This window comes from Triticum aestivum, chromosome 3D (assembly GCF_018294505.1).
Source record: "Triticum aestivum cultivar Chinese Spring chromosome 3D, IWGSC CS RefSeq v2.1, whole genome shotgun sequence".
NCBI lineage: Eukaryota > Viridiplantae > Streptophyta > Magnoliopsida > Poales > Poaceae > Triticum > Triticum aestivum.
In genome coordinates this window covers 570,418,883-570,445,524 of record NC_057802.1, presented here as the reverse complement: position 1 = coordinate 570,445,524, position 26,642 = coordinate 570,418,883, and the positions used below count along the sequence as shown (strand labels likewise).

Genomic DNA, 26,642 nt, shown 5'->3' with positions numbered 1-26,642 from the left:
TTTATTCTGCAACTCCCGTTTCGAGTTACTACTCTTAGCAACTGAACCAGTATCAATTACCGAGGGATTGCTATAAACACTAGTAAAGTACACATAAATAATCTGTATATCAAATATACCTTTGTTCACTTTGCCATCCTTCTTATCCACCAAATAGTTGGGGTAGTTCCGCTTCCAGTGACCAGTCCCTTTGCAGTAGAAGCACTTAGTCTCAGGCTTAGGACCAGACTTAGGCTTCTTCACTTGAGCAGCAACTTGCTTGCCGTTCTTTTTGAAGTTCCCCTTTTTTCCTTTGCCCTTTTCTTGAAACTAGCGGTCTCGTCAACCATCAACACTTGAAGTGGTCTCGTTAACCATCAACACTTGATGTTTTTCTTGATTTCTACCTTCGTCGATTTCAGCATCACGAAGAGCTCGGGAATTACTTTCGTCATCCCTTGCATACCATAGTTCATCACGAAGTTCTACTAACTTGGTGACGGTGACTAGAGAATTCTGTCAATCACTATTTTATCTGGAAGATAAACTCCCACTTGATTCAAGCGATTGTAGTACCCAGACAATCTGAGCACATGCTCACTAGTTGAGCGATTCTCCTCCATCTTTTTGCTATAGAACTTGTTGGAGATTTCATATCTCTCAACTCGGGTATTTGCTTGAAATATTAACTTCAACTCCTGGAACATCTCATATGGTCCATGACGTTCAAAACGTCTTTGAAGTCCCGATTCTAAGCCGTTAAGCATGGTGCACTAAACTATCAAGTAGTCATCATATTGAGCTAGCCAAACGTTGATAACGTCTACATCTGCTCCTGCAATAGGTCTGTCACCTAGCGGTGCATCAAGGACATAATTTTTCTGTGCAGCAATGAGGATAATCCTCAGATCACGGATCCAATCCGCATCTTTGCTACTAACATCTTTCAACATAATTTTTTCTCTAGGAACAAAAAATAAACACAGGGAAGCAACAACGCGAGCTATTGATCTACAACATAATTTGCAAAATACTATCAGGACTAAGTTCATGATAAATTTAAGTTCAATTAATCATATTACTTAAGAACTCCCACTTAGATAGACATCTCTCTAATCATCTAAGTGATTATGTGATCCAAAGCAACTAAACCATGTCCGATTAACACGTGAGATGGAGTAGTTTCAATGGTGAACATCACTATGTTGATCATATCTACTATATGATTCACGCTCGACCTTTCGGTCTCTGTGTTCCGAGGCCATATCTGTATATGCTAGGCTCGTCAAGTTTAACCTGAGTATTCCGCGTGTGCAACTGTTTTGCACCCGTTGTATTTGAACGTAGAGCCTATCACACCCGATTAACACGTGGTGTCTCAGCACGAAGAACTTTTGCAACGGTGCATACTCAGGGAGAACACTTTTATCTTGAAATTTTAGTGAGAGATCATCTTATAATGCTACCGTCAATCAAAGCAAGATAAGATGCATAAAGCATTAACATCACATGCAATCAATATAAGTGATATGATATGGCCATCATCATCTTCTGCTTGTGATCTCCATCTCCGAAGCACCGTGCTTGTGATCTCCATCTCCGAAGCACCGTCATGATCACCATCGTCACCGGCGCGACACCTTGATCTCCATCGTAGCATCATTGTCGTCTCGCCAACTTATTGCTTTTACGACTATCGCTACCGCTTAGTGATAAAGTAAAACTATTACATGGCGATTGCATCTCATACAATAAAGCGACAACCATATGGCTCCTGCCAGTTGCCGATAACTCGATACAAAACATGATCATCTCATACAACACATTATATCACATCATGTCTTGACCATATCACATCACAACATGCCCTGCAAAAACAAGTTAGACGTCCTCTACTTTGTTGTTGCAAGTTTTACGTGGCTGTTACGGGCTTAGCAAGAACCGTTCTTACCTACGCATCAAAACCACAACGATAGTTTGTCAAGTTGGTGCTGTTTTAACCTTCGCAAGGACCGGGCGTAGCCACACTCGGTTCAACTAAAGTGAGAGAGACAGACACCCGCCAGTCACCTTTAAGCAACGAGTGCTCCGAATGGTGAAACCAGTCTCGCGTAAGCGTACGCGTAATGTCGGTCCAGGCCGCTTCATCTCACAGTACCGCTGAACCAAAGTATGACATGCTGGTAAGCAGTATGACTTATATCGCCCACAACTCACTTGTGTTCTACTCGTGCATAGCATCAACGCATAAAACCAGGCTCGGATGCCACTGTTAGGGAACGTAGTAATTTCAAAAAATTTCCTATGCACACGCAAGATCATGGTGATGCATAGCAACGAGAGGGGAGAGTGTTGTCCACGTACCCTCGTAGACCGACAGCAGAAGCGTTATCACAACGCGGTTGATGTAGTCGTACGTCTTCATGATCCGACCGATCAAGTACCGAACGCACGGCACCTCCGAGTTCTACACACGTTCAGCTCGATGACGTCCCTCGAACTCCGATCCAGCCGAGTGTTGACGGAGAGTTTCGTCAGCACGACGGCGTGGTGACGATGATGATGTTCTACCGACGCAGGGCTTCGCCTAAGCTCCGCAATGATATTATCGAGGTGTAATTTGGTGGAGGGGGGCACCGCACACGGCTAAAAGATCTCAAGGATCAATTGTTGTGTCTCTGGGGTGCCCCCCTGCCCCCGTATATAAAGGAGCAAGGGAGGAGGAGGCCGGCCCTAGGAGGGGCGCACCAAGTGTGGAGTCCTACTAGGACTCCCTAGTCCTAGTAGGATTCCACCTCCCATATGGGATAGGAAAAGAGGAAGGGAAAAAGAGAAGGAAGGAAGGGGGCGCCCCCCTTCCCTAGTCCAATTCGGACCAGACCAAGGGGAGGGGTGCGGCCACCCTTAAGGCCCTTTTTCTTCTTTCCCGTATGGCCCAATAAGGCCCAATACGTATTCCCGTAACTCTCCGGTACTCCGAAAAAAACCTGAATCACTCGGAACCTTTCCGAAGTCCGAATATAGTCGTCCAATATATCGATCTTTACGTCTCGACCATTTCGAGACTCCTCGTCATGTCCCCGATCTCATCCGGGACTCCGAACTCCTTCGGTACATCAACATACATAAACTCATAATAAAACTGTATCGTAACTTTAAGCGTGTGGACCCTACGGGTTCGAGAACTATGTAGACATGACCGAGACACGTCTCCGGTCAATAACCAATAGCGGGACCTGGATGCCCATATTGGCTCCCACATATTGTACGAAGATCTTTATCGGTCAGACCGCATAACAACATACGTTGTTCCCTTTGTCATCAGTATGTTACTTGCCCGAGATTCGATCGTCGGTATCTCGATACCTAGTTCAATCTCGTTACCGGCAAGTCTCTTTACTCGTTCCGTAACACATCATCCCGCAACTAACTTATTAGTCACAATGCTTGCAAGGCTTATAGTGATGTGCATTACCGAGTGGGCCCAGAGATACCTCTCCGACAATCGGAGTGACAAATCCTAATCTCGAAATACGCCAACCCAACAAGTACCTTTGGAGACACCTGTAGAGCACCTTTATAATCACCCATTTACGTTGTGACGTTTGGTAGCACACAAAGTGTTCCTCCGGTAAACGGGAGTTGCATAATCTCATAGTCAGAGGAACATGTATAAGTCATGAAGAAAGCAATAGCAACATACTAAACGATCGGGTGCTAAGCTAACGCAATGGGTCAAGTCAATCACGTCATTCTCCTAATGAGGTGATCTCGTTAATCAAATGACAACTTATATCTATGGCTAGGAAACATAACCATCTTTGATTAACGAGCTAGTCAAGTAGAGGCATACTAGTGACACTCTGTTTCTCTATGTATTCACACATGTATTATGTTTCCGGTTAATACAATTCTAGCATGAATAACAAACATTTATCATGATATAAGGAAATAAATAATAACTTTATTATTGCCTCTAGGGCATATTTCCTTCACATAGTTCATAGTACCTTTCAGATAGCGCATAACTGTAACGCCCCGGATCCGATGCGCCAGGTGTCTTCCAGTTATTCGTCGTTGTTGCCATGTCATTTGCTTGCGTGTTGCATTTTTCCATGTCATCATCTGCATTTCATTTGCATGTCTTTCAAAACTTGCATCCGGTCCTTTTCCCCGTTGTCCGTTTCGCGATCCGACACTCTCGCACGCGCCCGTCGCCCCTCTCAGCCCCTGTTTCATGAGCGGGAGAAAAACGTTCTCGGAATGGGCCGATATTTGCCGAGTGGCCTTGGTATAGTACCGGTAGACCGCCCGTCAAATTTCGTTCCATTTGGAGGTCGTTTGATGCCCCAACGGTTAACCGCGTAGCCCGAAACCCCTCTCTCTTTGCAACCCAGCACCCCTCCACCACAGCGAACTAGTCCATCCAAACCCCCTCCATGCTCTCGGTCGTTCGATCACGATCGTGTGGGCGAAAACCGCTCCCCATTTGGAGTCTGCTAGCTCCCTCTATCTATAAATATGCCTCTCCCCCGAGATTTCTCGCAGTCCAAACCCTAGCACGCTCCCCCGCGCCGCCGGACATGTCCAATCCCGCCGGACACGTCCGCGCCGCCCGCCGCAGCGAATCCCGTGCCGACACGTGTCCACCCCCGCCGTTCCCGCTGCCGCGGCCCGAAGAGCCCGGATCGGGCCCTCCCGGCCCGTCTCCCCGCGCCACCGTCCGGATCCAGCCCCGCCGCCAGTCTCCGCCGCCGTCCCTCGTGTTGGGGAACGTAGAAAATTCAAAATTTTCTACGCATCACCAAGATCAATCTATGGAGTCATCTAGCAACGAGAGAGAGGAGTGCATCTACATACCCTTGTAGATCGCGAGCGGAAGCGTTCAAGAGAATGGGGTTGATGGAGTCGTACTCGTCGTGATCCAAATCACTGATGATCCTAGCGCCGAACGGACGGCACCTCCGCGTTCAACACACGTACGGAGCAGCGACGTCTCCTCCTTCTTGATCCAGCAAGTGGGGAGGAAAGGTTGATGGAGATCCAGCAGCACGACGACGTGGTGGTGGAAGTAGCGGGATACCAACAGGGCTTCGCCAAGCGCTGCGGGAGGAGGGAGATGTGTCACGGGAGGGAGAGGGAGGCGCCAGGGCTTAGAGTATTGCTGCCCTCCCCCTCCCCACATATATATAGGGGCAAGGGAGAAGGGGGGCGCAGCCTTGGCCCTTCCTCCAAGGAAGGGTGCGGCCAGGGAGGAGTCCATCCTCCCCAAGGCACCTAGGAGGTGCCTTCCCCCTTTAGGACTCTCCCTTTCCCTTATCTCTTGGCGCATGGGCCTCTTGGGGCTGGTGCCTTGGACCATATAGGCCAAGGCGCACACCCCTACAGCCCATGTGGCCCCCGGGGCTGGTGGACCCCCGGACCCCTTTCGGCACTCCCGGTACAATACCGATAATGCGCGAAACTTTTCCGGCGACCAAAATAAGACTTCCCATATATAAATATTTACCTCCGGACCATTCCGGAACTCCTCGTGACGTCCGGGATCTCATCCAGGACTCCAAACAACTTTCGAGTTACCGCATACTAATATCTTTACAACCCTAGCGTCACCAAACCTTAAGTGTGTAGACCCTACGGGTTCAAGAGACACGCAGACATGACCGAGACGACTCTCCGGTCAATAACCAACAGCGGGATCTGGATACCCATGTTGGCTCCCACATTCTCCTTGATGATCTCATCGGATGAACCATGATGTCGATGATTCAATCAATCCCGTATACAATTCCCTTTGTCTATCGGTATGTTACTTTCCCTTTCCCTTATCTCTTGGCGCATGGGCCTCTTGGGGCTGGTGCCTTGGCCCATATAGGCCAAGGCGCACACCCCTACAGCCCATGTGGCCCCCGGGGCTGGTGGACCCCCTTGGTGGACCCCCGGACCCCTTTTGGCACTCCCGGTACAATACCGATAACGCGCGAAACTTTTTCGGCGACCAAAATAGGACTTCCCATATATAAATATTTACCTCCGGTCCATTCCGGAACTCCTCGTGACGTCCGGGATCTCATCCGGGACTCCGAACAACTTTCGAGTTACCGCATACTAATATCTTTACAACCCTAGCGTCACCGAACCTTAAGTGTGTAGACCCTACGGGTTCGGAAGACACGCAGACATGACCGAGACGACTCTCCGGTCAATAACCAACAGCGGGATCTGGATACCCATGTTGGCTCCCACATGCTCCTCGATGATCTCATCGGATGAACCACGATGTCGATGATTCAATCAATCCCATATACAACTCCCTTTGTCTATCGGTATGTTACTTGCCCGAGATTCGATCGTCGGTATCCCAATACCTCGTTCAATCTCGTTACTGACAAGTCACTTTACTCGTACCGTAATGCATGATCCCGTGACCAACCACTTGGTCACTTTGAGCTCATTATGATGATGCATTACCAAGTGAGCCCAGAGATACCTCTCCGTCATACGGAGTGACAAATCCCAGTCTCGATTCGTGCCAACCCAACAGACACTTTCGGAGATACCTGTAGTGCACCTTTATAGCCACCCAGTTACGTTGTGACGTTTGGTACACCCAAAGCATTCCTACGGTATTCGGGAGTTGCACAATCTCATGGTCTAAGGAAATGATACTTGACATTAGAAAAGCTCTAGCAAACGAACTACACGATCTTGTGCTATGCTTAGGATTGGGTCTTGTCCATCACATCATTCTCCTAATGATGTGATTCCGTTATCAACGACATCCAATGTCCATGGTCAGGAAACCGTAACCATCTGTTGATCAACGAGCTAGTCAGTTAGAGGCTCACTAGGGACATGTTGTGGTCTATGTATTCACAGATGTATTACAGTTTCCGGATAACACAATTATAGCATGAACAATAGACAATTATCATTAACAAGGAAATATAATAATAACCATTTTATTATTGCCTCTAGGGCATATTTCCAACAGTCTCCCACTTGCACTAGAGTCAATAATCTAGTTCACATCGCCATGTGATTAACACTCATAGTCCACATCGCCATGTGACTACACCCAAAGAGTTTACTAGAGTCAATAATCTAGTTCACATCATCATGTGATTAAGACTCAATGAGTTCTAGGGTTTGATCATGTTCTGCTTGTGAGAGAGGTTTTAGTCAACGGGTCTGCAACATTCTGATCCGTGTGTACTTCGCATATCTCTATTTCATCTTGTAGATGCAGCTACCACGCGCTACTTGGAGCTATTCCAAATAATTGCTCTACTATACGAATCCGGTTTTCGACTCAGAGTCATCCGGATTAGTGTGAAAGTTTGCATCGACGTAACCCTTTACGACGAACTCTTTTACCACCTCCATAATCGAGAAAATTCCTTAGTCCACTAGTTACTAAGGATAAGTTTGACCGCTGTCATGTGATCCATTCCTGGATCACTATTGTACCCCTTGACTAACTCATGGCAAGGCACACTTCAGGTGCGGTACACAGCATAGCATACTGTAGAGCCTACATCTAAAGCATAAGAGACGACCTTCGTCCTTTCTCTCTCTTCTGCCGTGGTCAGGTCTTGAGTCTTACTCAATACCCACACCTTGTAACACAGCCAAGAACTCCTTCTTTGCTGATCTATTTTGAACTCCTTCAAAATCTTGTCACGGTATGTATTCATTTGAAAGTACTATTAAGCGTTTTTGATCTATCCTTATAGATCTTGATGCTCAATGTTCAAGTAGCTTAATCCAGGTTTTCCATGAAAAACACTTTTCAAATAACCCTGTATGCTTTCCTGAAACTCTACATCATTTCTGATCAACAATATGTTAACAAGATATACTCATCAAAAAATCTATAGTGCTCCCACCCACTTCTTTGGAAATATAAGTTTCTCATAAACTTTGTATAAACCCAAAATCTTTGATCATCTCATCAAAGCGTACATTACAACTTCGAGATGCTTACTCCAGTTCTTAGAAGGATTGCTGGAGCTTTGCATACTTGTTAGCATCTTTCAGGATTGACAAAACCATCTGGTTGTATCACATACAACCTTTCCTCAAGAAAATTGTCGAGGAAACAATGTTTTGACATCCTATCTGCAAGATTTCATAAATAATGCAGTAACTGCTAATATAATTCCAACAGACTCTTAGCATCGCTACGAGTGAGAAAATCTCATCGTAGTCAACTCCTTGAACTTGTCGGAAAACATCTTAACGACAAGTCGAGCTTTCTTAATGGTGATACTTACCATCATTGTCTGTCTTCCCTTTAAAATCCATCTGCACCCAACAGCCTTACGACCATCAAGTAGTTCTTTCAAAGTCTATACTTTGTTTTCATACATGGATCCTCTCGGATTTTATGGGCTCGAGCCATTCGTCAGAATCCGGGCCCACCATCGCTTCTCCATAGCTCATAGGTTCATTGTTGTCCAACAACATGACTTCCAAGACAGGATTACGTACCACTCTGAAGTAGTACGCATCCTTGTCGTCCTATGAGGTTTGGTAGTGACTTGATCCGAAGTTTCATGATCACTATCATAAGCTTCCACTTCAATTGGTATAGGTGCCACACGAACAACTTCCTGTGCCCTGCTACACACTAGTTGAAGTGACGGTTCAATAACCTCATCAAGTCTCCACCATCCTCCCACTCAATTCTTTCGAGAGAAACTTTTCCTCGAGAAAGGACCCGTTTCTAGAAACAATCACTTTTGCTTCCAGATCTGAAATAGGAGGTATACCCAACTGTTTTGGGTATTCTATGAAGATGCATTTATCCGCTTTGGGTTCGAGCTTATCAGTCTGAAACTTTTTCACATAAGCGTCGCAGCCCCAAACTTTTAAGAAATGACAGCTTAGGTTTCTCTAAACCATAGTTCATACGGTGTCGTCTCAACGGAATTGCGTGGTGCCCTATTTAGAGTGAATGCGGTTGTCTCTAATGCCTAACCCATAAACGATAGTGTAATTCGAAAAGAGACATCATGGTATACACCATATACAATAGGGTGCAGTTATGATGTTCGGACATACCATCACACTATGGTGTTCCAGGCGGTATTAGTTGTGAAACAATTTCCACAATGTCTTAATTGTGTGCCAAACTCGTAACGCAGATATTCATCTCTATGATCATATCACAGACATTTTATCCTCTTGTCACGACAATCTTCAACTTCACTCTGAAATTACTTGAACCTTTCAATAATTCAGACTTGTGTTTCATCAAGTAAATATTCTCAGCATCTACTCAAATCATCTGTGAAGTAAGAACATAACGATATCCACTGCGTGCGTCAGCACTCATTGGACTGCACACATCAAATGTATTACTTCCAACAAGTTGCTCTCTTGTTCCATCTTACTAAAAACGAGGCCTTTCAGTCATCTTGCCCATGTGGTATGATTTGCATGTCTCAAGTGATTCAAAATCAAGTGAGTCCAAATGATCCATCTGTATGGACTTTCTTCATGCATATATACTAATAGACATGGTTCGCATGTCTCAATCTTTTCAAAAACGAGTGAGTCCAAAGATCCATCAACATGGAGCTTCTTCATGCGTTTTATACCAACATGACTCAAGTGGCAGTGCCACAAGTATGTGGTACTATCATTACTATCTTATATCTTTTGGCATGAACATGTGTATCACTACGATTGAGATTCAATAAACCATTCATTTTAGGTGCAAGACCATTGAAGGTATTATTCAAATAAATAGAGTAACCATTATTCTCCTTAAATGAATAACCATATTGCGATAAACATAATCCAATCATGTCTATGCTCAATGCAAACACCAAATAACAATTATTTAGGTTTAACACCAATCTCGATGGTAGAGGGAGCATGCGATGCTTGATCACATCAACCTTGGAAACACTTCCAACACATATCGTCATCTCACCTTTAGTTAGTCTCCATTTATTCCGTAGCTTTTTATTTCGAGTTACCAACACTTAGCAACTGAACCGATATCTAATACCCTGGTGCTACTAGGAGTACTAGTAAAGTACACATTAATATAATGTATATCCAATATACTTCTGTCGACCTTACCAGCCTTCTCATCTACCAAGTATCTAGGGTAGTTCTGCTTCAGTGACCGTTCCCCTTATTACAGAAGCACTTAGTCTCGGGTTTGGGTTCAACCTTGGGTTTCTTCACTAGAGCAGCAACTGATTTGCCGTTTCATGAAGTATCCCTTTCTGCCCTTGCCCTTCTAGAAACTAGTGGTTTTACTAACCATCAACAATTGATGCTCCTTCTTGATTTCTACTTTCGCGGTGTCAAACATCGCGAGTTGCTCAAGGATCATCATGTCTATCCCTGATATGTTATAGTTCATCACGAAGCTCTAATAGCTTGGTGGCAGTGACTATGGAGAACCATCACTGTCTCATCTGGAAGATTAACTCCCACTCGATTCAAGTGATTGTAGTACTTAGACAATCTGAGCACATGCTCAACGATTGAGCTTTTCTCCCTTAGTTTGCAGGCTTAAGAAACTTGTCACAGGTCTCATACCTCTTGACGTGGGCATTAGTCTGAAATCCCAATTTCAGTCTTTGGAACATCTCATATGTTCTGCGACGTTTCAAAACCGTCTTTGGTGCCACAATTTTAAACCGTTAGCATCACACACTGAACTATCACGTAGTCATCAAAACGTGTATGTCAGATGTTTCGTAACATCTACAAACGACGCTCGAGGTTCAGCAGACCAAGCGGTGCATTAAGGACATAAGCCTTCTGTGCAGCAATGAGGACAATCCTCAGTTTACGGACCCAGTCCGCATAATTGCTACTATCAACTTTCAACTAAATTTTCTCTAGGAACATATCTTAGTAGAACTAAAGCGTAAGCTACGGCATTATTTGCAAAGACCTTTTGACTATGTTCATGATAACTAAGTTCATCTGATTATTTAAAGAACTCCCACTTAGATAGACATCCCTCTAGTCATCTAAGTGATACATGATCCGAATCGACTAGGTCGTGTCCGATCATCATGTGAGACGGACTAGTCATCATCGGTGAACATCTCCATGTTGATCGTATCTACTATATGACTCATGTTCGACCTTTCGGTCTCTTGTGTTCCGAGGCCATGTCTGTACATGCTAGGCTCGTCAAGTCAACCTAAGTGTTTTGCTTGTGTTCCGAGGCCATGTCTGTACATGCTAGGCTCGTCAACACCCGTTGTATGCGAACGTTAGAATCTATCACACCCGATCATCACGTGGTGCTTCGAAACAACGAACCTTCGCAACGGTGCACAGTTAGGGGGAACACATCTCTTGAAATTTTAGTGAGGGATCATCTTATTTATGCTACCGTCGTTCTAAGAAAATAAGATGTAAACATGACAAACATCACATGCAAATCATAAAGTGACATGATATGGCCAATATCATCTTGCGCCTTTTGATCTCCATCTTCGAGGCGCGGCATGATCACCTTCGTCACCGGATGACACCATGATCTCCATCATCATGATCTCCATCATTGTGTCTTCATGAAGTTGTCTTGCCAACTATTACTTCTACTACTATGGCTAACGGTTAGCAATAAAGTAAAGTAATTTCATGGCGTTTTCATTGACACACATGTCATACAATAAATTAAGACAACTCCTATGGCTCCTGCCGGTTGTCATACTCATCGACATGCAAGTCGTGATTCCTATTACAAGAACATGATCAATCTCATACATCACACATATAATTCATCACATCCTTTTGGCCATATCACATCACATAGCATACCCTGCAAAAACAAGTTCGACGTCCTCTAATTGTTGTTGCATGTTTTACGTGGCTGCTATGGGTTTCTAGCAAGAATGTTTCTTACCTACGCAAAAGCCACAACGGTGATATGCCAATTTCTATTTACCCTTCATAAGGACCCTCTTCATCGAATGCGATCCGACTAAAGTGGGAGAGACAGACACCCGCTAGCCACCTTATGCATCAAGTGCATGTCAGTCGGTGGAACCTGTCTCACGTAAGAGTACGTGTAAGGTCGGTCCGGGCCACTTCATCCCAGAATGCCACCGAATCAAGATAAGACTAGTAACGGTAAGCAAATTGAACAAATCATCGTCCACAACTACTTTGTGTTCTACTCGTGCATAGAATCTACGCATAGACCTGGCTCATGATGCCACTGTTGGGGAACGTAGCAAAAATTCAAAATTTTCTACGCATCACCAAGATCAATCTATGGAGTCATCTAGCAACGAGAGAGAGGAGTGCATCTACATACCCTTGTAGATCGCGAGCGGAAGCGTTCAAGAGAACGGGGTTGATGGAGTCGTACTCGTCGTGCTCCAAATCACCGATGATCCTAGCGCCGAACGGACGGCACCTCCGCGTTCAACACACGTACGGAGCAGCGACGTCTCCTCCTTCTTGATCCAGCAACTGGGGAGGAGAGGTTGATGGAGATCCAGCAGCACGACGACGTGGTGGTGGAAGTAGCGGGATATCAACAGGGCTTCGCCAGGCGCTGCGGGAGGAGGGAGATGTGTCACGGGAGGGAGAGGGAGGCGCCAGGGCTTAGGGTATTGCTGCCCTCCCCTCCCCACATATATATAGGGGCAAGGGAGAAGGGGGGCGCAGCCTTGGCCCTTCCTCCAAGGAAGGGTGCGGCCAGGGAGGAGTCCATACTCCCCAAGGCACCTAGGAGGTGCCTTCCCCCTTTAGGACTCTCCCTTTCCCTTATCTCTTGGCGCATGGGCCTCTTGGGGCTGGTGCCTTGGCCCATATAGGCCAAGGCGCACACCCCTACAGCCCATGTGGCCCCCGGGGCTGGTGGACCCCCTTGGTGGACCCCCGGACCCCTTTTGGCACTCCCGGTACAATACCGATAACGCGCGAAACTTTTTCGGCGACCAAAATAGGACTTCCCATATATAAATATTTACCTCCGGTCCATTCCGGAACTCCTCGTGACGTCCGGGATCTCATCCGGGACTCCGAACAACTTTCGAGTTACCGCATACTAATATCTTTACAACCCTAGCGTCACCGAACCTTAAGTGTGTAGACCCTACGGGTTCGGAAGACACGCAGACATGACCGAGACGACTCTCCGGTCAATAACCAACAGCGGGATCTGGATACCCATGTTGGCTCCCACATGCTCCTCGATGATCTCATCGGATGAACCACGATGTCGATGATTCAATCAATCCCATATACAACTCCCTTTGTCTATCGGTATGTTACTTGCCCGAGATTCGATCGTCGGTATCCCAATACCTCGTTCAATCTCGTTACTGACAAGTCACTTTACTCGTACCGTAATGCATGATCCCGTGACCAACCACTTGGTCACTTTGAGCTCATTATGATGATGCATTACCAAGTGAGCCCAGAGATACCTCTCCGTCATACGGAGTGACAAATCCCAGTCTCGATTCGTGCCAACCCAACAGACACTTTCGGAGATACCTGTAGTGCACCTTTATAGCCACCCAGTTACGTTGTGACGTTTGGTACACCCAAAGCATTCCTACGGTATTCGGGAGTTGCACAATCTCATGGTCTAAGGAAATGATACTTGACATTAGAAAAGCTCTAGCAAACGAACTACACGATCTTGTGCTATGCTTAGGATTGGGTCTTGTCCATCACATCATTCTCCTAATGATGTGATTCCGTTATCAACGACATCCAATGTCCATGGTCAGGAAACCGTAACCATCTGTTGATCAACGAGCTAGTCAGCTAGAGGCTCACTAGGGACATGTTGTGGTCTATGTATTCACACATGAACAATAGACAATTATCATGAACAAGGAACTATAATAATAACCATTTTATTATTGCCTCTAGGGCATATTTCCAACACCTCGGACCTCGCCGCCTCGGCGTCTGCGCCCGTGTGCCGGCGCTGCCGCGCGCCCCGTGCCCGCAGCCGGCCCTGCCGCGCTCGCCGCACCCTGCAGAGCCACTTCCGTCACCGCCGCGCCCGGATCCGGTGTCAGCCGGCCGGATCTGGATAGCCACCGCCGCCCCTCGCCGGGATCGCCATCGGGCGCCGCCGCCCTGCCTCCCGGTCCCGATCGGGATCGAGGTAGACGCCGCAGCGCTCCGCTCGCCCGCGTGGGCCTCCCCCCGTGCTGGCCCGCGAGGCTCAACCCGCCTCTCCTTCCCCTCCGGCCCAGCGGACCGCTGGTGAGCCTCCCCGCCTAAGCCTCTCCGAGGCGTCATTTAGTATTCTCGCGCGCGTCTATTTTTTTTCTCTTCAAAACTGCTAAGTCCCGAAATAGTTATATTCTGGTGCTACTTTTGACCTGCTGTAACTCCATGTATACTGCTCCGTTGTGTGTGTGTAATATGTAAAAATGTTCATCATGAGATGCTCTTCATTTCATTCCACTGTGCCATGCTTGTTTGAGTTCATCTTGATGCCCTAATCATCGTTGCAAGAGTGCTATATGATGTTAACTGCTGTCTGTTATCAGAACTTGGTGATTTGTCTTTTTCATTGCGTTTTGTGTGTGCATCCTATGAGCTTGATGTCTACATGAGTTTTGTTCTAATTCATGCCATGTTTACAGGGGTGCTTGTGTGGTATTTTTGTGATCTATGTGGTGACTATCACAAGTATACAAAGTAGCCTCCATGATGTTGCTGATTTCTGTGACTTGGTCATTTCTGCTGAGTCTGAGTCTGTTATGTTGTGATGCCATGTAAACCTGCTTCTACAAGCCATTCTATGAATAATCTGGAGATGTTCACTAAGGATGTTTTGTTATACATATTATGCTCTATTCATCCGTGCCCTTGGTTGCATTTATAGCCTGTTGTAGCTTGTTGTTATCATGCTCCAAACTTGCTAAATAATGCTGCTGTCAGCCTGTTAATATGAAGTTCAGTTTTTACATGTATTCTGCTAGTGATCCATGCACCCTATGACTATGATATTGCCATGCTTAGCTTCACATTTGTGCCGTCTTACTGCTGGTTACCTTTTCATGCCATGTATTGCTCTGTGGTGAGTGGTTCAAGCTCACCAACATGCCTACTTATCGTTGTTTCTGCCATGTCCTGTTATTTTCACTAAGTCTGAATCTGTTTATGATACTTGCTATGTTTACCTGGGTGCCATCATATCTTTTATGCCTTTTTGGCTCGTAATCAGTAAGGAAGTTTTGTTCTTATGGAATTAGTAGATTCATGCCATGCCTTTGTTTGCTATGATATGTTCCTATAGCATGTTGTTTGCTAGCTCGAAACTTAGCAACCTGATGTTATTTCTGCCATGTCCAGTAATTTCTGCCAAGTCTGTGATCTATTATTATTTGCAATATTGCTATGTCTTTTTAAGCATGTTCTAGTGATTTATGGAGATAGCTCAGTGTTCATGTTTTGTCATTCTTTACCTGTACATCATGCCCATGCATTTTGTTTTCATGTTGAGCTGCTGTAGCATATTGTTTTGGTGCTTGCAAGATGCCTAGTTGCTGTTTTGGACAGATTGTTGTTATATCTTGTTTGGAGTGTATGTGTTGCACCGTTGCTCCGTTTGGGGGTGTGCTCTATATGTAACTTGCTTAGAATTGCATGTAGTTCCATATTATCTTATTGCATCCTTGTTTTGAGGTGTTTGCTTGATGTTTGAATGCATTTTGCATCAATGCCATGTTTATCTTGTTTTGCTCATATCTTTTAGGGCGTAGCTCCGAATCTAATGAACTTTATATGTAACTTGACTAGAATTTCGTGTAGATCATCTTGGTGCATCTTAACTTGCTGTTTAAAAACTTGAACATAAGGTTTATTCAGATCTGGACCAATTTCGAAATTTGCATATGAGGACTCACCGGAATTGTTATATGTTAGTTACGGCCTCATTTAAACTTGCTTTGATGTGTTATTCTTGTATGCATCATCTCTTGCCATGAGTAGCTTGATATAGGCTTGTCATGCATCATACTTGGTTGAGCATCATGCCTTGTTCATGTGTGGTGTGTTTACCATGTTGTGTGCTTCTTCTCAATAGTTCCCATGTCGTTGCGATCGTGAGGATTCGTTCGTCTTCGTGGCTTCATCTTCTTGATGGACTCGTTCTTCTTCCTAGCGGGATTTCAGGCAAGATGACCGTCACCTTGGATCTCACTACTATCATTGCTATGCTAGTTGCTTCGTTCTATCGCTATGCTGCGCTACCTATCACTTGCTTTTCAAGCCTCCCAAATTGCCATGAACCTCTAACCTTTGTCACCCTTCCTAGCAAACCGTTGTTTGGCTATGTTACCGCTTTTGCTCAGCCCCTCTTATAGCGTTGCTAGTTGCAGGTGAAGATGAAGATTGCTCCATGTTGGATTATGTTATGTTGGGATATCACAATATCTCTTATATTATTAATGCATTTATATACTTGGTAAAGGGTGGAAGGCTCGGCCTTATGCCTGGTGTTTTGTTCCACTCTTGCCGCCCTAGTTTCCGTCATACCGGTGTTATGTTCCTTGATTTTGCGTCCCTTACGCGGGTGGGTGATTTATGGGACCCCCTTGACAGTTCGCTTTGAATAAAACTCCTCCAGCAAGGCCCAACCTTGGTTTTACATTTGTCTCACCTAGCCTTTTTCCCTTGGGAGTCGCGCTCCCGAGGGTCATCTTTATTTACCCCCCCGGGCCAGTGCTCCTTCGAGTGTTGGTCCGACCTGTCAGCCGTCGGTGGCCACCAGGGGCAACTCTAGGCTGGCCTACCGGAAGTTTGGACAATCCGGTGTGCCCTGAGAATGAGATATGTGCAGCTCCTATCAGGATTTGTCGGCACATTCGAGCGGCTTTGCTGGTCTTGTTTTACCATTGTCGAAATGTCTTGTAAACCGGGATTCCGAGACTGATCGGGTCTTCCCGGGAGAAGGAATATCCTTCGTTGACCGTGAGAGCTTATAATGGGCTAAGTTGGGACACCCCTGCAGGGTATAAACTTTCGAGAGCCGTGCCCGTGGTTATGTGGCAGATGGGAATTTGTTAATATCCGGTTGTAGAGAACTTGACACTTGACTTAACTAAAACGCATCAACCGCGTGTGTAGCCGTGATGGTCTCTTCTCGGTGGAGTCAGGGAAGTGAACACAGTTTATGGGTTATGTTTGACGTAAGTAGGAGTTCAGGATCACTTCTTGATCATTGCTAGTTTCACGACCGTTCCATTGCTTCTCTTCTCGCTCTTATTTGCGTATGTTAGCCACCATACATGCTTAGTCGCTGCTGCAACCTCACCACTTTACCCCTTCCTTACCCTTTAAGCTTTGCTAGTCTTGACACCCATGGTAATGGGATTGCTGAGTCCTCGTGGCTCACAGATTACTACAACAACAGTTGCAGGTACAGGTTTTGCGATGATCATGACGCGAGAGCGATGTTTCTTGTTTTGGAGTTCTTCTACTTCTTCTTCGATCAGGGGATAGGTTCCAGGTCGGAAGCCTGGGCTAGCAGGGTGGATGTCATTTGAGCTTTTGTTTGTGTTTCATCCGTAGTCGGATGTTGATCTTATGTATGATGTATTGATGTATTCTTGCGGCATGTGTATGCCTTGTATGTATCCCCATCTATTATGTAATGTTGATGTAATGATATTCACCTTGCAAAAGCGTGTCAATATGCGGTTCTATCCTTGGTGGGACCTTCGAGCCTCTTTAGGATAGTATCGCATATTGGGCGTGACAATAACTCTCTTAAGAGCATGCCAATGTACATCACCCGGTTTGGAAACAAATCGGCTCAGTTTGCTGATAGCAAATGCGATGTCAGGCCTCGTTGCGCTCGCTAGATACTGGAGTGCACCAACAATCTGAGAGTATCTCAATTGATCTATAGCTGTGCCTTTAGACTTTCGAATCAGCACACTAGAATCATATGGTGTTTGAGATGGTTTGCAGTCCGAATATCCAAAGCGACTCAACACCTTCTCGACATAATGGGATTGCAGAAGTATAATCCCACCCTCATCATCTCTCAATAGCTTGATGTTCAAGATAACATCAGCCACTCCAAGGTCCTTCATCTCAAAGTTCTGAGATAGGAAAGTCTTAACCTCCTCGATCAACTTGAGATTAGTCCCAAATATCAGTATGTCATCAACATACAAACACAGTATAACTCCTTCGCCCCCACCATAGCGATAGTATACACATTTGTCGGCCTCATTAACAACAAAGCCAACAGATGTCAACGTTTCATTAAACTTGTCATGCCATTGCTTAGGCGCCTGTCTCAGGCCATACAAAGATTTCACCAACTTACACACCTTTCCTTCCTGACCATCTATCACAAAGCCATCAGGCTATTGCATATAGATTTCCTCCTTTAGCTCTCCGTTCAGGAAAGCCGTGTGAACATCCATTTGATGAATGAGAAGACCATGCGAGGCCGCCAACGAGAGTAATACTCGAATGGTGGTCAGTCTGGCCACAGGTGAATAAGTGTCGAAGAAATCTTCTTCTTCTTCTTTCTGGGCGTAGCCCTTGGCCACAAGCCTAGCCTTGTACTTTTCTATCATACCGTAGGGCCTAAGCTTCTTCTTGAACACCCACTTGCATCCCAATGGTTTGCAACCATAAGGACGTTCAGTAAGCTCCCAAGTCCCATTAGCCATGATGGAATCCATCTCGCTACGGACCGCATCCTTCCAGTAGTCAGCTTCTGGAGAGGCATACGCTTCTGAAATAGAGGTGGGATTATCCTCCACGAGGTATATGAAGAAATCATCACCAAAGGTCTTTACAGTCCTTTGTCACTTGCCTCTACCAAGGGTTTCCTCATTATCCTCCTCAGGATTTTCATCATGTGTTTGTTTATAATATTCCATCGGAATGGCAGGTTCAGGAGTCTCCTCAGATTCCTGTCTAGAAGTGCTTTGTACATCTCTCATGGGGAAAATGTCCTCAAAGAATGTAGCATCCTTAGGCTCCATAATTGTACCGACCTTCATGTCAGGACTACTAGAAATCTATAGCCAACACTATTCATAGCGTAGCCCAAATTAACACAGTCCACGGTCTTTGGTCCAAGCTTACGCTTTTTGGGGATCAGCACATTAACTTTCGCCAAGCAGCCCCAAGTACGTAAGTAGTGTTGGAGATCGTTGCAGAATTTTAAAATTTTCTACGCATCACCAAGATCCATCTATGGAGTTTACTAGCAACGAGAAGGAAGGAGTGCATCTACATACCCTTGTAGATCGCGAGCGGAAGCGTTCAAGTGAACGGGGTTGATGGAGTCGTACTCGTCGTGATCCAAATCACCGATGACCGAGCGCCGAACGGATGGCACCTCCGCGTTCAACACACGTACGGAGCAGCGACATCTCCTCCTTCTTGATCCAGCAAGGGGGAAGGAGAGGTTGATGGAGATCCAGCAGCACGACGGCGTGGTGGTGGATGTAACGGGGATCCCGGCAGGGCTTCACCAAGCACAAGCGGGAGGGAGAGGTGTCACGGGAGGGGGAGGGAGGCGCCATGGGCTAGGGTACTGCTGTCCTCCCTCCCCTCCACAATATATAGGGGTCCTGGGGGGCGCCGGCCACCTGGAGATCCCATCTGAGGGGGGGCGGCGGCCAAGGGGGGTGGCTTGCCCCCCAAGCCAAGTGGGGCGCCCCCCTACCCCTAGGGTTTCCAACCCTAGGCGTAGGGGGAGGCCCAAGGGGGGCGCCCCAGCCCACTAGGGGCTGGTTCCCCTCCCACTTCAGCCCATTGGGCCCTTCGGGATAGGTGGCCCCACCCGGTGGATCCCCGGGACCCTTCCGGTGGTCCCGGTACAATACCGGTAACCCCCAAAACTTTCCCGGTGGCCGAAACTGGACTTCCTATATATAATTCTTCACCTCCAGACCATTCCGGAACTCCTCGTGACGTCCGGGATCTCATCCGGGACTCCGAACAACTTTCGGGTTTCCTCATACTAATATCTCTACAACCCTAGCGTCACTGAACCTTAAGTGTGTAGACCCTACGGGTTCGGGAGACATGCAGACATGACTGAGACGACTCTCCGGTCAATAACCAACAGCGGGATCTGGATACCCATGTTGGCTCCCACATGTTCCACGATGATCTCATCGGATGAACCACGATGTCGAGGATTCAATCAATCCCGTATACAATTCCCTTTGTCAATCGGTACATTACTTGCCCGAGATTCGATCGTCGGTATCCCAATACCTTGTTCAATCTCGTTACCGGCAAGTCACTTTACTCGTACCGTAATTGTTGAGGATATAGACCTTAGAGTCACCCGCCAGGGGGGGCCGGGTTACTCGCGTGGTCATTGCCAGAAGCCCGGAGCCAAGTTTGAAGACGATGGGCCGGAGATGGGCAAGACCCGGATATGGCTTAAGGCCCGTAGTTACAATCATTATTATGGTAGAACTTGTAGTGTAAGGCAAGTATAGTTGAGAGTCCGAGCCGGACACTCTTATGAGCCGGCCGGGACTCTAAGGACTGCTGGGCGTCAGCCTCCCTATATAAAGGGACGACCCGGCAGCGGTTGAAGGGCGACAACAATCTCATCGAGAGCCGGGCATAGCTGTTTAGCTCCCTGGTGATCGTAACCCTAATCAATACCACCTAAAACTGGACGTAGGCTTTTACCTTCACCGTAAGGGGCCGAACCAGTATAAACCCGCGCGTTCCTTGTCCCGCACAACCCCTTCAAGCTTCCTAGCTGTGATGGATCCACGATTAAGTCCTAGCTCGAGGACATCTGCCGTGACAATTCCACGACAGTTGGCGCCCACCGTGGGGCCAGCGCACGGTGGATTTGAGTTCTTGAAGGGCAGCTTCGAAGGGCTCAAGGGATACGCTGTGGGCCGGATGACCAAGAGTCGTCGCGGCAAGCTCTACATCAACGATGCAAACTGGGGCCCCGACGCCGGCTCAATTGAGTACGGGTACCGGGTCCCCTTCCGCGGAATTCATGTTTTCATTGGCAAGATTGGTGAGCCGGGCCCTGAGCCGGGTCTCTGCGCTGATCTCATCGAGACGGCTCAGCTTGCGCGACCCGCCCAGGCCCGGCCTGCCTTAAGGCATGTTTTTGTGGGATGCATCCATGGAGGGCCCTCTGATGCATCTGGGTCTGGTGATGAGGCGGCCGCGGGCTCTGACGCGAGTCGGCCACCGATGAATCAAACTCGTTGTACCAACTTCAAGATGGCAGGCTCATGGGTTGTTCCGATGGTGACAGTATTCCGGACCTTTTTGAGCCGCCAAGTCAGGTTGGAGTTTTTATGGCTGGTGCGCAACCTGTTCAAAACCCCGCTGCTGGATCGGGAAACCCGGTGCCTTCTCCGGCTCAGGTGCTAATGGATCTCACGGACAAGATGACGGCCTTGTTAACCGCCACGGTTGACCTGGCGGATCAAGCTCAGCATGATGCGGAGGTGGCACAGTTAAAATTGGATCTGATAAAAGCTAAAGAGGATCTTGCAGCGGAAGGGATCAGGCTGGCTGCGGAGCGGGCGGCTCTCGATGCCCAGACTCAGCTGATTCAGGCGCAGTCCTTCCAACTCACGATGGATCAGAACGCGGCCAATGAGGTCATGAGAAGGAGGCATCAAAAGGCCCAGTCTCGACTCCCACCGGTTTACGATCCACGCAACCTCTTCAACACGCCAGGTGCAGGGTCTAGTAACCCGCCAGGGGTCATAGCGCCCGGGTCTGGACCCCTTATTCAGCCGCGAGTGATGGGGCCTCCCCAGGTGCCCCCTGCCCCGCCACAGTATGTGCCAATACCCCCGGGTCATTATAATGACCTGCTGGAGAACATGGTAGCTGCGGCAGCACGGCTGGCGGCTCTCCCCGTTGACGGCGACTCTCTGACGGCCATTGAAACCCGCCGGGTCAGGGAACTCCTGCAGACGGTGCTGGCACAGCAAGAGGCGTACTCCTACAGCCGGGATAGGATCCACTCGACCCCTTGTCCGGGTCAGAGCCCGAGTTACAGCCGGCACATGGTCTCAGCAACCGGCTCAAGCAATGTCCGACGCCATGACCCGCCCCCTGGCCATGGCCCGGCTCATAATGGAGTCTTTTACGCAGCGGACCAGGACAAAGTGCGCCAAGAGGCAGAGCAAGTGCCTCAATTGAAGGCTTACCAGACCCCCCCGGCTTATCCGATGTCTTCTGTTGATGTGGGTATTCCTACCAGGACCGGGGGCGTCCCTTGTTTAGTGCCAGCTATCCGTAATGAACGTCTACCTAAGGACTTCAAGGGCCCTAGGAAGGTGCCTAACTACACAGCTGACTTACAACCTGCAGCCTGGCTTGAGAGTTATGAGATGGCTGGAATTGCTGGAGGTCAGTGAGGCGGCCATGGCCAAGTATTTCACCATGATGTTAGATGGAACTGCCCGCACTTGGTTGAAAGGGCTACCACCGAATTCCATTGGGTCTTGGGCTGAGCTGAAGGCCCGGTTCATCCAAAACTTCAAAGATACCTGTAGGCAGTCTATGTCAATTGTGGATTTGACTAACTGTAAGCAGCAGGAGGGTGAATCCACGACCCATTGGGTTCGCCGGGTTAAGGAGATCATACATTCATCAGATAAGATGGATGCCGGCTCTGCAGTCTTAATGTTGGAACAGAACTGTCGCTTTGTGCCCCTAAAGATGAAACTCGGGCGGCTTAAGCATGACTGCACCGATATGGGAACACTAATGGCGGCTCTTGTCAAGTACGCTGATTCCGATGGTACCAAGGATCCCCCTTCAGATGATGAAAGGACAGGGAAGGGAAAGAAGAACGGCAATGGCAAGGGTCCTTAGTTTAACCCGGGGAACCAAGGAGGAGGCAAGCGCAAGGCCGATGGCAGCCTAGAGTTTGTAGCCAACACCAACTCCCAAGGTAATAACCAGCGACGCAAGGGGAGGCCCCCTCCCCGAGGCGGCGGGTCAGGTCCAACGCTGGAGCAGCTGTTGAATGAACCTTGTCCAAGGCATGGCTCTAGGGAGAAGCCAGGGACTCATCTGTGGAAGGATTGCGCGATCATGAAGGCCTTTAAGAATTACAACGGCCCGGGCGGCGGTTCAGGGGCTGGCGGCTTTCATGGCCCGGGCGGCGGCTCAAATTCCGGTCCTCAGAACGGTCAAGGAGGCTTTAATCAACAGTCTGGCCAGGGTCATCAATAGCAGCAGGGGGGTTATCAGACCAATCCAAAGCAGCTTAGCGGTGGACAGTATCATGTGTTTACCACTAGTCTGTGCAAGCGAGATCAGAAGCTTCATAAGAGGCCTGTGAATGCTGTTGAGCCGGCGGTCCCACGCTACTTGCGGTGGTCTGAGCAGCCTATAGTGTGGAGTAGGGAGGATCACCCTCCCCGGGTGGATAACCCGGGCCACTTGGCCTTAGTGGTGGCCCCTCAGGTGGGAGGATATAAGTTCACAAAGGTCCTCATGGATGGAGGCAGCAGCATCAACATCCTCTATTATGAGACTTTTCGCCGTATGGGGTTGGTTGATAAGAACCTCAGCCAGTCAAACACTATCTTCCATGGTGTGGTACCTGGTAAGTCGGCTTATCCAGTCGGCAAGATCGAATTGGAAGTGGCTTTTGGTGATGAGAACAATTACAGAGTGGAGAAGTTGACCTTTGAGGTGGTCAAGATAAGAAGTCCATACCATGATATATTTGGACGGCCGGCTTACGCCAAATTCATGGCACGACCGTGTTATGTGTACTTACAGCTCAAAATGCCGGGTCACAACGGGACTATTACGGTTCACGGCAGCCGGAAAGTGGCTCTAGAGTGTGAGGAAGGCGACGCGGCTTATGCAGAATCTGTCTGTGCTACAGAGGAGTTGAAGTTTTACAAAGACAATGTTGCCCCAACAGATATGACCTCTCTGAAAAAGCCGACTACGGAGAATGAGCCGGCGATGAAGTTTAAATCTGCGGATGAGACTAAACTTGTCGATTTTGTTCCAGGTGACTCATCCCAGCAGTTTAGCATCAGTGCAAATCTGGATCCAAAATAGGAAAGCGCGCTCATCGAGTTCATCCGTGAGAATAGGGACATCTTCGCATGGAAACCCTCTGACATGCCAGGTGTACCTAGAGAACTCGCTGAGCACACTCTCAATGTTGATCCGAAATTTAAGCCGGTCAGACAGTTCCTTCGGCGGTTTAATGAAGAGAGGTGGAAAGCTATTGGTGAAGAAGTGGCCCGGCTCTTGGCGGCCGGGTTCATCGTTGAAGTCTTTCACCCAGAGTGGTTGGCTAACCCGGTGCTCGTGCTCAAGAAGAACGGCACCTGGCGGATGTGTGTGGACTACACGGACTTGAACAAGGCGTGTCCGGCTGATCCTTTTGCCCTCCCCCGTATTGATCAAATCATTGATGCTATGGCAGGTTGTGCACGCTTAAGTTTCTTGGATGCTTATTCCAGATATCATCAGATTAAGATGGCAGTTAAGGACCAGGAGAAGACGGCGTTCATCACTCCCTTTGGAGCCTTCTGCTATGTGTCTATGCCCTTTGGACTCAAGTGTGCATAGGCGACTTACCAGCGTTGTGTACAGAACTGTCTTCATAAACAGATCGGGCGCAATGTTCAAGCATATGTGGACGATATTGTGGTTAAATCCATCAAAGAGGAAACCCTGATAGATGATTTAAGGGAAACCTTTGATAATCTCCGGGTCTATAAGATGATGCTTAACCCGGCCAAGTGTGTCTTTGGTGTTCCTGCAGGCAAGCTCTTGGGTATCTTGGTTTCTGACAGAGGCATTGAGGCTAACCCGGAGAAGATCAAGGCCATCACCTCCCTGGCTAAGCCGGCGTGTATAAATGACGTCCAGCGCTTGGCGGGTCGCATCGCTGCTTTAAGCCGGTTTATAAGCCGTTTGGGTGAGAAGGCCATGCCCTTATATCAGTTGATGAAGAAAACTGATAACTTTGTCTGGAATGATGCAGCTAATACCGCTTTTGAGGATTTCAAGAAGCAGCTGGCAGAGCCCCCAGTCCTTGCTTCTCCGGTTGATAAGGAGCCTTTACTACTGTATGTGGCGGCAAACGCACGAGCCGTCAGCGTGGCTATTGTGGTGGAGCGCAAGGAGGCAGGTAAGGAGCATCTGGTTCAGCGGCCGGTTTACTATGTCAGCGAAGTGCTCATTGAGTCCAAGCAGCGGTACCCGCATTGGCAGAAGCTTGTGTATGGTGTGTTCATGGCGAGCCGGAAACTTAAGCATTATTTTCAGGGTCATCCCATCACTGTGGTCAGTTCTGCCCCTCTTGGTGATATCATTCAAAACAGAGAGGCCACAGGGAGAATTGCTAAGTGGGCTATAGAACTTGGACCTCATGGTCTCAAATATGTGCCACACACTGCTGTTAAATCTCAGGCCTTGGTGGATTTCATCAACGATTGGACAGAGTCACAAGTTCCCGAGCAGAAGCCGGATAACACATATTGGACTATTCATTTTGACGGGTCCAGGCAGTTGGAGGGCTCGGGGGCTGGCGTTGTATTGGCCTCCCCTAAAGGTGACAAGTTCCATTATGTGCTACAGTTGATGTTTCCTTGCACTAACAATGCGGCTGAGTACGAGGCCTTGCTCCACGGTCTTCGGATGGCTAAGGAGATGAGCTTAAGCCGGGTAAGGTGCTTTGGTGACTCAGACTTGGTGGCTCAACAAGTATCAGGCAAGTGGGATTCTAAGGATCCTCTCATGGCGGCTTATCGCCGCGAGGTTGATGCCATTGCTGGGCACTTTCAGGGCTACCAAGTGGAGCACATTGATCGCAGGAAGAACGAGGCGGCTGATGCTCTAAGCCGGCTGGGCTCTCAGCGAAAGCCAGTGCCGCCTAACACTTTCCTGGACGTCCTGTATAACCCTTCGGTTAAGTTGCCTACAGAGGAAGACTTGGCTATCCCTGACCCGGAGGCACGACTGGTGGCGGCTCTTCATGTCATACCAGACTGGACAATGCCATATCTGGCTTATATGACCCGGGGCGAGTTGCCTGAGGATGAAACTCTGGCCAGGCAAATAACCCGGCGGGCTAAGTCAATGATCGTTATCGATGGCGAGTTGCATCATCGCAGTGTTACAGGGGCATTTCAGCGTTGTGTCTCCCCTGAGGAAGGTCAAGAGATCTTGCGTGAGATCCATGAAGGGGATTGTGGCCATCATGCCGGCTCAAAATCCCTTGTGGCCAAGGCTTTCCGTCATGGTTTTTATTGGTTGACGGTTCATGCTGATGAAGAGGACTTGGTCAGTAAATGTGATGGTTGCCAAAGATTCTCACGACGGGCTCACGTGTCGGCTCAGGAGTTGAGGATGATCCCAATCACTTGGCCCTTTGCGGTCTGGGGGCTTGATATGGTTGGGCCTTTTAAACGGTCCAAGGATAAGAAGACCCACCTCTTGGTGGCAGTTGACAAATTCACAAAGTGGGTGGAAGCTGAGCCAGTTAGCAAGTGCGATGCAGCCACGGCGGTTCAATTTATGAAAAAGGTGATTTTCCGCTTTGGCTTTCCGCACAGCATTATAACTGACAATGGCACCAATCTTTCCAAAGGCGCCATGGAAGAGTTTTGTCAACGAGAGCATATCCGACTTGATGTTTCTTCAGTGGCTCATCCTCAATCCAATGGTCAAGCTGAGAG

At 47.9% G+C, this 26,642-nt stretch overlaps 1 pseudogene; it reads right to left on the bottom strand.

Annotated features, from left to right (window-relative positions):
• LOC123076544 (putative serpin-Z8) overlaps nt 1-26,642 on the bottom strand; it is a 62,494-nt pseudogene that overhangs the window by 19,553 nt on the left and 16,299 nt on the right.